Source organism: Chiloscyllium plagiosum, chromosome 23 (assembly GCF_004010195.1).
Source record: "Chiloscyllium plagiosum isolate BGI_BamShark_2017 chromosome 23, ASM401019v2, whole genome shotgun sequence".
NCBI classification, from domain to species: domain Eukaryota; kingdom Metazoa; phylum Chordata; class Chondrichthyes; order Orectolobiformes; family Hemiscylliidae; genus Chiloscyllium; species Chiloscyllium plagiosum.
The window spans coordinates 5,386,304-5,396,376 of record NC_057732.1 but is presented as its reverse complement, the minus strand read 5'-3'; the positions used below and the strand labels follow the sequence as shown (position 1 = coordinate 5,396,376).

At 46.6% G+C, this 10,073-nt stretch overlaps 1 protein-coding gene across 4 annotated transcripts in view; it reads left to right on the top strand.

Annotated features, from left to right (window-relative positions):
- Window positions 1-10,073, top strand: part of rassf8b (Ras association domain family member 8b) — a 121,417-nt gene that overhangs the window by 46,380 nt on the left and 64,964 nt on the right. The window contains exon 1 of one of the 4 annotated variants that reach the window (XM_043713358.1): window positions 5,472-5,981. The exons of the other annotated variants lie outside the window; for them this stretch is intronic. The gene's annotated coding sequence lies outside the window, so the exon portion shown is untranslated. Of the gene's footprint in view, window positions 1-5,471; window positions 5,982-10,073 lie in introns of those variants that run through there. 4 annotated transcript variants of the gene reach the window in all.

The following is a 10,073-nucleotide window of genomic DNA, read 5'->3' as shown; positions in this document are numbered from 1 at the left end:
CGTGGACCTGACCAGGTTGTCACGAAGTGAACGGTCTTTGCGGAAGGCGGAAAGGTGTGGGGAGGGAAATATATCCCTGGTGGTGGGGTCTGTTTGGAGGTGGCGGAAATGTCGGCGGATGATTTGGTTTATGCGAAGGTTGGTAGGGTGGAAGGTGAGCACCAGGGGCATTCTGTCCTTGTTACAGTTGGAGGGGTGGGGTCTGAGGGCGGAGGTGTGGGATGTAGACGAGATGCGTTGGAGGGCAGGTGGAGGTTTTTACCTATTCCATATGGTCTGTGTTAGGCTCTGCATATGGACTGCAGCAAGTAGGAAAGGCAGCTTACCATCCCTTCTTCAGGGCAGGTGATGGCCAAGAGGTATTATTGCTGGACTACTTGTCCAGAGAGGTAGGTAATGTTCTAGGTCCCCAGGTTCAAATCCTGCCACAGCAGATGGTAGAATTTTAATCAATTAAAAATCTGGGATTAAGAGTCTAATTATGACCATGAATCAATTGCTGATTGTGGGATAAGCCCATCTGGTTCATTAATATCTTTTAGGGAAGGAAATCTGCCATCCTTACCTCGTCTGGCCTACATGTGATTCCAGACCCACAGCAGTGTGGTTGACTCTTAACTACTCTCTGGGCAATTAGGGATGGGCAATGAATGGATGTAGCCAGTGACGCCCTCAACCCGTGAATGAATGAAAGAAAAATAAGGGATGGAGAGTAAATGCTGGCCTGGTTAATGACACCCGCCCCCTGTGGACTAGAAATTCAACTTCAATAACCTTTCCATTTTTGATTTCACGCGCTGGACTGCTGTACCCTGTATTCCTCCAGGATATTATTGGGGATCATTAGCAAATGATCTTTCTCATTTTAGTTAAAATAATAAGCCTTCTCTGGGGAGTGCTGTTTCCCTGGCGAGTGGCTGATGGGAGCCTCTGTGTCTCTGCTGGGACGAGCTGGTGCTGCTAGTTTGATTTGAGTGAAAGCACAGTAGTCTGTGCCCCAACAGTTCCCCGCCCCACCCCAACACGTCCTTCGCAGCGAACGTGCAGAGATATTCACACACTGACACCCTCAGCAATAACTTTGGTTCACCAATCAATCAAGTCATTACACTGTTTATATGTCTGTTGGTCACTACAGCTCTGAGCTTGTTAGGATCCGAATGGAGACATTTCTCTGCCAGATTATGACCAATGTCATTGACTCTTCCATTGCTTCATCGTCTTCTTGTTCCGCAATGGTTGAGACATGGTATTATCATGCAGCTCTAAATCCAGAGACGTATGTAATGTTCTGGGCTTAAATCCTGCCTTGGTAGATGGTAGCCATGATGTGGAGGAGCCGGTGTTGGACTGAGGTAGACAAAGTTTTAAAAAAAATCCCACAACATCAGATTATGGTCCAACAGGTTTATTTGGAATTACTGCTTAACGTGGTAGATGGTGGAATTTGAATTAAAAATCGAATAGACAATTCTCAGTTGTTGCAAAATCCCATCTGGCTCACTAATGTCCTCTATAGAAGGAGATTGCCCTACTTATCTGGTCTGGTCTACATGTGACTCCAGACCTACAGCAATACGGCTGACTCTTAACTGCCTTCTGGGCAATTAGGGATGGGCTACAAATGGTGGCCCAGACAGCGATAACAGCGATACTTTCTCTTGCTTATTATCTGCTACCAGCTACTCAAAGAACAAGTTTATGGCAACCCTGCCACAATCCTTCCTGGGTGCCTGGATGAGATTAAAGGTTGATCAGGCACTCTCCTGGTCAGCATCAGGGCTCTCGGGTTCTGCAGGGTGAATGTCACACCTCTGGCTAATCAGAGGCTGGCAGCTCTTCAGTGCCACTGGGAGCAGTGACCACTGCCGGTACTGCAGGGGGAGGACCAGAGACTGAGCCTCACACCCAGAAATGTGGGAGGTGGTACCTGTCAGACTAGTGGCAGTGCGGAGTGGGAGAAAGGGCAAGGCCTGCATCTTCCTACAGGAGTGGTCCTTGCTGCTGGCTGTTAGCCACATGATGCCCACCCCCATTCTCCTGGCAACCATTCCACATGATGTAGGCACACAATCTGCCTTGGGGGGGGCAGCAAGATTGTTCTTGATTCTTTGTGACCTGGACTTACTTGTGGGTAGCTGTGAGGATGGTGAGCTGTCCCCTCATGTTCCTGTCTCATATGTGTGCCAGTCCGCTCCCCAGAGACACTGTGTTCCACCTACCCCATAACAAATGTCCAATGGAACAATACCAGAGGGACCAACTGGCATTAATTGAGTTATCGGGCATGGTAAAGGTATACCCAGGCCAAACAACTTTGCAAGAGCCTCCTGACTAAACATCTGGCGATGTGTGTCAAAACTGGGTGAGTTGTCCTATAGATCACCGATACACCAAGGCTGCTTTGGCATCCCATTCCAAATCTGTGGCCTTCACTGTCTGGGAGGGCAAGGGCAACAGGAACACGGGTACCTTGCCACTCGCGAGTCCTTCCAAAGCACAGAGCTTCCTGACTCTGAATAATATCACCATTCCTTCACTGTAGCTCCCTCTGTAACAGCATGGTCTATATATCAACATTACTCAGAGTGCAGGGGCTCACCCAGGCAGCTCACCGTCACGTTCTCCATGGGCAACAAATGCAGACCAGACCAGCAATGCCCACACCCTGTAAATGAATAAAAAATGGCACAATGTTCTTCTCTCTCAGCAGACATGCTCTTATGACAGGATCTCAAATGCCTAAGACAATCAATCTGTAATGAGGTGACTTTTTAGTTGGCCAAACTCTCAGGCATCAGCAACTCGATATATCAGTATCAATGTACTCCAATGCAGATCAATAGTCTCCCCCGCCTCATCTCCGAGCTTTGATGGTGAACATTCACTGCGGATAAATTACATTCATGGAGCGTTCAGAATGTTGTTCTTTTATTTTTGCTTGCTTCTCACCAGCTGCCAGCTCCTCAAAGAACAATTTCTAGGCCACCGTCTCTTTCTTTCCTTTTTGTTTAGGACCTCCTCAGTCGAAAGTTGCTCTACCTGTCTTTCAGGGTGGATTTAGGTCAACCTGACCTCTCCCTGGCTTCAGAATTTCATTACTCTGACCTCTCTGTACAATCACAGTTTGGGGCACTCTTTCCCATTGCCGACAATACAAATGCTGTTCTTATTTGTTCAGATTTCTTACTAAGGCCTGAAGCTCTCCCATAGCTTTTCCGAACACTGAGATTAGAAGAAGCTCCAGTTCTGTCTCAATATTGCTTTTTATGGCAATGTGGTTTAATGGCTCCTCATTTCAGTGAAAGCCAGGTTCAGCAGAGGTCACACAGCAGTGGTAAGCCACAAGTGTACAGTATGCAAATACGTTTCTCCAAACACTGTGTACAAATGGAAGCCAAAGTTGGTTTAGATCAGCCTGCAATCTGCATTGAAGCTTTTATGAGCATTTTCCAGCCAGCATGTTCTCACAATAACTGCTTACGCTGCACCTCTCTCTGGATAGAATTTGCACAAAAGTCCAAAGAACTGAAATAAAGTGGCAACTTCGCCAACTGTGTGAAATCCTCCAAGTGTTAAAACATAATGTATCTGGACCAAGGGTGGGACATATGTTTTTAAACGATTCAATGATAACTGCCCTGTGGATGAACTCGGGTAGTTCCTGTCAGAGGGAACCATTGTCTCTTGTCATCAGCACCTCTGATCATGACCTGCTCACTTGCTGAAGCTGGTATATTCTTGTCTGTTTGTAAAGAGATTACTGCACTAGTCAGTTAAATCAGATTACTGTAACAAACCAGGCACCAATCAGCAGGTGGATTAAGTGGTCTTAAATCTCTCGAGTGACTTATTTCCATGTGGTGAATGCGAATTAATGGTGACCTACTTTTGTGAGTAATTATTTTGTTTACTAAATACCTAGAAAGATTGGCCCCTCATTTGTTCAGTACCCAGAAATGCCAACTCTGTGGGTTAGTTTTGTTCTTTGTGATCCTTAGTTCATAGAATGGGAGCCAAAACTCATCAGTAGCATCAAACTGGAGTAGAGCAATATGGGGCTGGGGGTAAGTCTAAGTCTGCGGTTTCCCTGTGTTGGAGGTCAGTTCAGAGAACATTTGCCTCAAATGGACAGGCGAGACCTATATCTGCTGGAGTTTAGAAGAGTTAGAGGTGACTTGATTAAAACTTATAAGGTGGAATCATAGGATCCCTACAATGTGGAAGCAGGCCATTCGGCCCAGCGAGTCCACGCTGATCATCTGAAGGGTATCCCACGCAGACACACTCCATCCCTGTAACCGTGCATTTCCCATGACTAATTCACCTAGCCTGCACATCCCTGATCACTTCGGGCAATTTAGCACGGCCGATCCACCTAAACTGCACATCTTTAGACTGTGGGAGGAAACCAGGGCACCTGGAGGAAACCCACGTAGACACAGGTAGAACGTGCAAACTCCACACAGACGTCACTTGAGGGTGGAATCGAAACCGGGTCCCTAGCGCTGTGAGGCAGCAGTGCTAACCACTGAGCCACCGTATCATTGAAGGAGCTTGACAGCATAGATGAGGAGAAGATATCTCCTCTTGTGGGAGAATCTAGAACTAGGGGTCACTGTTTTCAAAAATATGGTGACACCTATTTAAAACAGAAATGAGGTGGATTTTTTTCCTGCAAAGTCATGAACTCTGTTCATGAAACGTTGATGCAAACAGAGCCCTTGAATATTTCAAAGGCAGAGGTAGATGAGTTCTTGTTAAGCAAGATTTGGGTTATCAGGAGTTGAAGGGACTGCATATTTGAGGTTACAATCAGACCAGTCATGATCTTCAATGGTACAGTGGCCCAAGGGACTGAATACCTACTGCTGCTTATTGTTTGTATTTTCATATGTTCTGAGCTTGAATTGGGGAGGGGGCTGTAGCTGACATTGGAGTTGGCAAGTTGAAAAGGATTTGTTTTCAGTTTTCCTGACTCGCATGTCCTCCTGTCCATCGATTGGGTGGCAAGGAAGCTCTCTGGCAACGAATAGGCCGCCACTTCAGGCATCTCTTGTCCCCCAGTGTGGGCTCAAGACCTCAAAAATGTGCCCACTATTGGAGTCCTGACCCCAGGTTACAAGATCTGCCTGTGGCCTCTGGGTTACTCCCAACTACCGCAATTCTACAAGTGAACTGACCTTGTCACCCTAAGGAAAAATGGATTTGCACTTTCTGTTTGTCTTTCTTCTTCATGAATCTGCAGAACTGGTCATGCGACTGCTCGACAGTGGGTTTCTGGGCATTTAAACGACTGCCTTGTGATTTTTTTTCTTCCCTCCTCTCCCTTCATGTCTGGAACTAATTAGCTTTGGATCAGTTCATTAAAAGAGATTTCAGTGTGTTTCCACTTGAGCTGTGCTTAGCTAAAATGGTATTCGGCGTGCGCTGTAATCCCCAGGCCAATCACACAAGAGTACAGAAATGGGTTTACTGTACTTCTAAACCTTAACCTGGGTAGGGCCTCAGTTGGATTTAAATGTGGTGAGGTTTAAAGAACGTGTGTTCCAAGCAGTTGAAACTTCAGCTGGCCTGGAGTTTTCTTCCCTTTTTGTTGTCTGTTCATGCTTTCCAACCTCCCCCCCACCCCCGCAACTCATCGCTGACCACCCGTCCACACATCCAGATGTCAGCAGAGTCTGAGCAGCCGAAGTAAATGGAGACAGTGTAAGGTTTTGTGAGCTAGTCGTTTTTGGCAGAGGCATCTATACGAAGCACATGTCAGGAGAAATACGAGGAGGGAAATGTCTACTGAAACATCTGGAGCTGTCGGGCTCCACCCTTCAGTCCTCACCAGAACGGAGCAGGGCAAATCAATGAGGTTCTAACTGAATATTTTCAGAAAGGCTCACGCTGTACTTCAGGAACTGAGCATTTGCTGCACCTCTCAACAGAGTACAGGATGTTCCTGGTCATCTAAACTAGACGTTAACTTGAAGGTGAGTAGACCGATAATGTCATCATGCTACTGACCTACTCCTCATTTTCTGTCAAAAACTTATAATCCCATCCATTTAATTGTGAACAAACAATATTTCATTTTTTTAAAAAATGCCTGAGCAACCGTTTGTAACTGCCAGTAGCCTGCTGTGTATGTCTGTAATTACCTGATTTGAAAATATTTTTCAACGTTGGCAGATGTTAGGAGTGACCTTCCTATGTCCTGGTTTGGTCTTCTTTTGAAACGTTTTGTCATAAGTTGTTCCATTTTCAGCAGTAACGCCTTGGAGCAGACTGCTGTTGCATTCTAGGGTCATTTTCAGATTTTCTCCGTCACGTAGCCGCTGTTACAGTCTGGTTTGCAGTTCCTCTTGTAAAACTCTTGTGTACAGCTTTTGAAAATTGCATCAAGCCGTTTGTTCCTTTTCAGCAGGTTTGCTGAAACGTGCAGTGAGCTCGACATCAGGTTCAGGTCTGGCTATTTAGCCTGTGAGGATTTCAGTCGATCTCCCTTTGCTATTCTTAACAGCTTTTCATAAACAAATAACCTGGTTTTAGTTAAGTGTGTTCGCAAGGTTAATCCGCAATAGTTATCAATTCTCAACTCTGACTTGGAACATCCACTAGCTGTCTCAGATCTTTCACATTACTCCGATGATCTACTTAATTATTCACCATCATTCATCAGTTACCCACAACTGGATTGGCATCAAGTCTTGCTCCCTGTTTACCTCTATGCTTACTGATCTATAATGGTGGTATCTCACTTTTAAATGTGTGGTTCCTTACACTTTAATTCCTCTATGGTCTCACCTGCCCCTAGCTTGTTCACCTGTGCCAAACTTACCATCCATTAACATGTCTGCAATCCTCCAATTGTGGCCCCTTGCAACATCCCCATATCCTTCCCCCCAACCCACCAGCCTTCATTCTAACTCTACCCTAAAGCCCCCATTCTCTGCTGTTGTTAGGCATCCTAATTACTGCAATTTCCTCCCTAATCAACTCCGTAGTCCCCATCTGATATAAAAACAGAAAGTGTTGGAGGAACTCAGCGGGTCTAAGAACAGAATTAATGTTTGAGTCTGGTATGACTGTTACTTGGAACTTCTTCAGTACTTTCACAGAATCCCTACACTTTAGAAGCAGGCTATTCGACCCATCAAATCCACACCAACCGTCCTCCCCAATCCCTGTCACTCTGCATTTCCCATGGCCAATCCACCAAACCTGCACATCTTTGGACTGCAGGAGGAAACCAGAGCACCTAAAGGAAAGCAATGCAGACACGGGGTGAACGTGCAAACTCCACACAGACAGTCACCTGAGGCCGGAACCAAACCTGGGTCCCCGCCGCTGTGAGGTAGCAGTGCTAACCACTGAGCTGCGCGCCCCCCTTTCTATTTTGATTTCTATATTTTGCTTCACTCCACCTCTACTTGTTATTGTTGTTATGCTAGTCCTTGAAACCTTGATTTTTGACCAAGCATTCAGTCGCCACTTGTAACACCTCCAATATGGCGGTTGATGACCTTGTCAGTCATTTTGGGACATGTTTACTAAGTGAAAGGCGCTATGTAAATGCACGCTGTTGTCTGTCCCATTTTCTATACATCATTTCTGGAGATAAAGCATATGGCATTCTCCTCTGCCAGTGAAACTATCCTCCTTGGCATTGGAGCAAAAGAAGCAACTTGCCTTTAATAGGGTGGCTGACCACATCCTAGAGATTTAGAACATAGAACAGTACGCACAGAACAGGCCCTTGGCCCACGATGTTGTGCCGAGGATTAATCTTAATGTAAAATAAAATAACTTAACCTACGCACCCCTCAGCTCACTGCTATCCATGTGCCAGTCCAGAGTTGCTGAAATGTCCCTAATGACTCTGCTTCCACCACCACCACCACTGGCAACTCTCTGCGTAAAGAACCTTCCTCGGACTTTCCCTCTCTACCTTTCTCCTAATATCTTAAAACAATGACCCCTCGTGCCAGGCAATCCTGACCTGGGGAAATGTCTCTGGCTTAGATTAGAGTAGTGCTGGAAAAGCATAGCAGGTCAGGCAGCATCCGAGGAGCAGGAAAATCGACGTCTTGGGCAAAAGCCCTTCCTAATGGAGGCAGGGAGTCTCCATGGTGGAGAGATAAATGGGGGAGGTGGGGCTGGGGGGAAGGTAGCAAAGAGTACAATAGGGGAATGGGGGTGGGGATGGAGGTGATAGGTCAGAGAGGCGAGTCTGTTTCAGTACATGGTTGGAGAGCTTCAGGGCAGAGGAGATGACCTGGGGTTTGCAGTGAGAGAGAGACTCACTGAGATTCTTGTGGAGAGAGGAGGAGAACTCTTCAACCATGTACTGAAACAGACTGAAGCTCTGTACAGCACAGTATATTGAATACTGTTTGGAAGTCCAGATACACCATATCAACAGTGTTACCCTCATTAGCACTCTCTCTGTTACTGCTTTCAACAAGATAATTGAGCATGATTTTCCCTTAAAACATTCATGTTGACTGTCCTTAATTAACCTACTTCTGGCCATGTGACTAATATTTCCATCCCAAATTATTGTTCTCGACTTATTCTCATTAACAAAGTTAAACTGGTTTGTAATTGTTGGGTTAATCCTTGGACGTTTTTATTTTTTGAGGGCATAATGTTTCCAATTCATCAGTTCTCTGGCACTATCCATATCCTGGGGTGATTGAAAATTTCTGGCAGGTCCCTCTAAGGTTTCCATGCTCACTTCCTTCAGTATCCTCGGATGCTTCTCATTGGGTCCCAGTCAACTTTTAAGTACCAATATCTATCCAAGACACCATCTTATCAATTTTGAAACCTCCTGACATCTGAAATTCTTTCTTTGTCACCATGGTCTTGCCAGAAACAAACGCAAAGTCTTAATTAATACGTTAACCATAGCCTTGTCTTCTATGAGTTATCCCCTATCCCAGTCTCTACATTGTTTAGGAGCATAGAATTACAGAAATGTTACAGCGCAGGAACAGTCCACACAGCCCATTTTGTCTGAGTTCACTGGATATGTCAGTGTCAAGTCTGTCGTCACTGATGGAGATGGAGAGGTCCAGGAGGGGGAGGGAGGTGTCAGAGATGGTCCAGTTAAATTTAAGGTCAGGGTGGAATGTGTTGGTGAAGTTGATGAATTGCTCAACCTCCTCGCGGGAGCACGAGGTGGTGCCAATGCAGTCATCAGTGTAGCGGAGGAAGAGGTGGGGAGTAGTGTCGGTGTAATTACAGAAGATGGATTGTTCTACATAGCCAACAAAGAGACAGGCATAGCTGGGGCCCATATGTGTGCCCATGGCTACCTCTTTGGTCTGGAGGAAGTGGGAGGATTCAAAGGAGAAATTGTTAAGGGTGAGGACCAGTTCGGCCAAACGAATGAGTGTCAGTGGAAGGGTACTGTTGGGGACGTCGGGAGAGGAAGAAATAGAGGGCTTTGAGGCCCTGGTCATGGCGGATGGAGGTGTAGAGGGATTAGATGTCTACGATGAAGATGAGGTATTGGGGGCCAGGGAAACGGAACTCTTGGAGGAGGTGGAGGGCGTGGGTGGTGTCTCAAATGTATGTGGGGAGTTCCTGGACTAGGGGGGATAGGACAGTGTCGAGGTAGGTAGAGATGAGTTCAGTTTGGCAGGAGCATGCTGAGACAATGGGTCGGCCAAGGTGGTCAGGCTTGTGGATCTTGGGAAGGAGGTAGAACCGGGCAGGGCAGAGATTTCCTGAGGTGATGAGGTTGTGTATGATCTGGGAGATCACGGTTTGGTGATGGGGATTGGGGTCATGGTCGAGGAGGCAGTAGGAGGAGGTGTCTTCGGGTTAGCGACTGGCTTCAGCGGTGTAGAGGTCAATGCGCCAAACTACCAGAGCTCCCCGCTTTATCTGCTGGTTTGATGGTGAAGTTGGGATTGGAGCAGCGGGGCATGGAGGGCTGCACATTGTGAGGGTGAGAGGTTGGAGTGGGGGAGGGGGGTAGACAGGTTGAGGCGGTTAATGTCCCGGCGGCAGTTGGAAATGAAGAGGCCGAGGGCAGGTAATAGGCCAGCGCGGGGTGTCCAGGTGGATGCAGT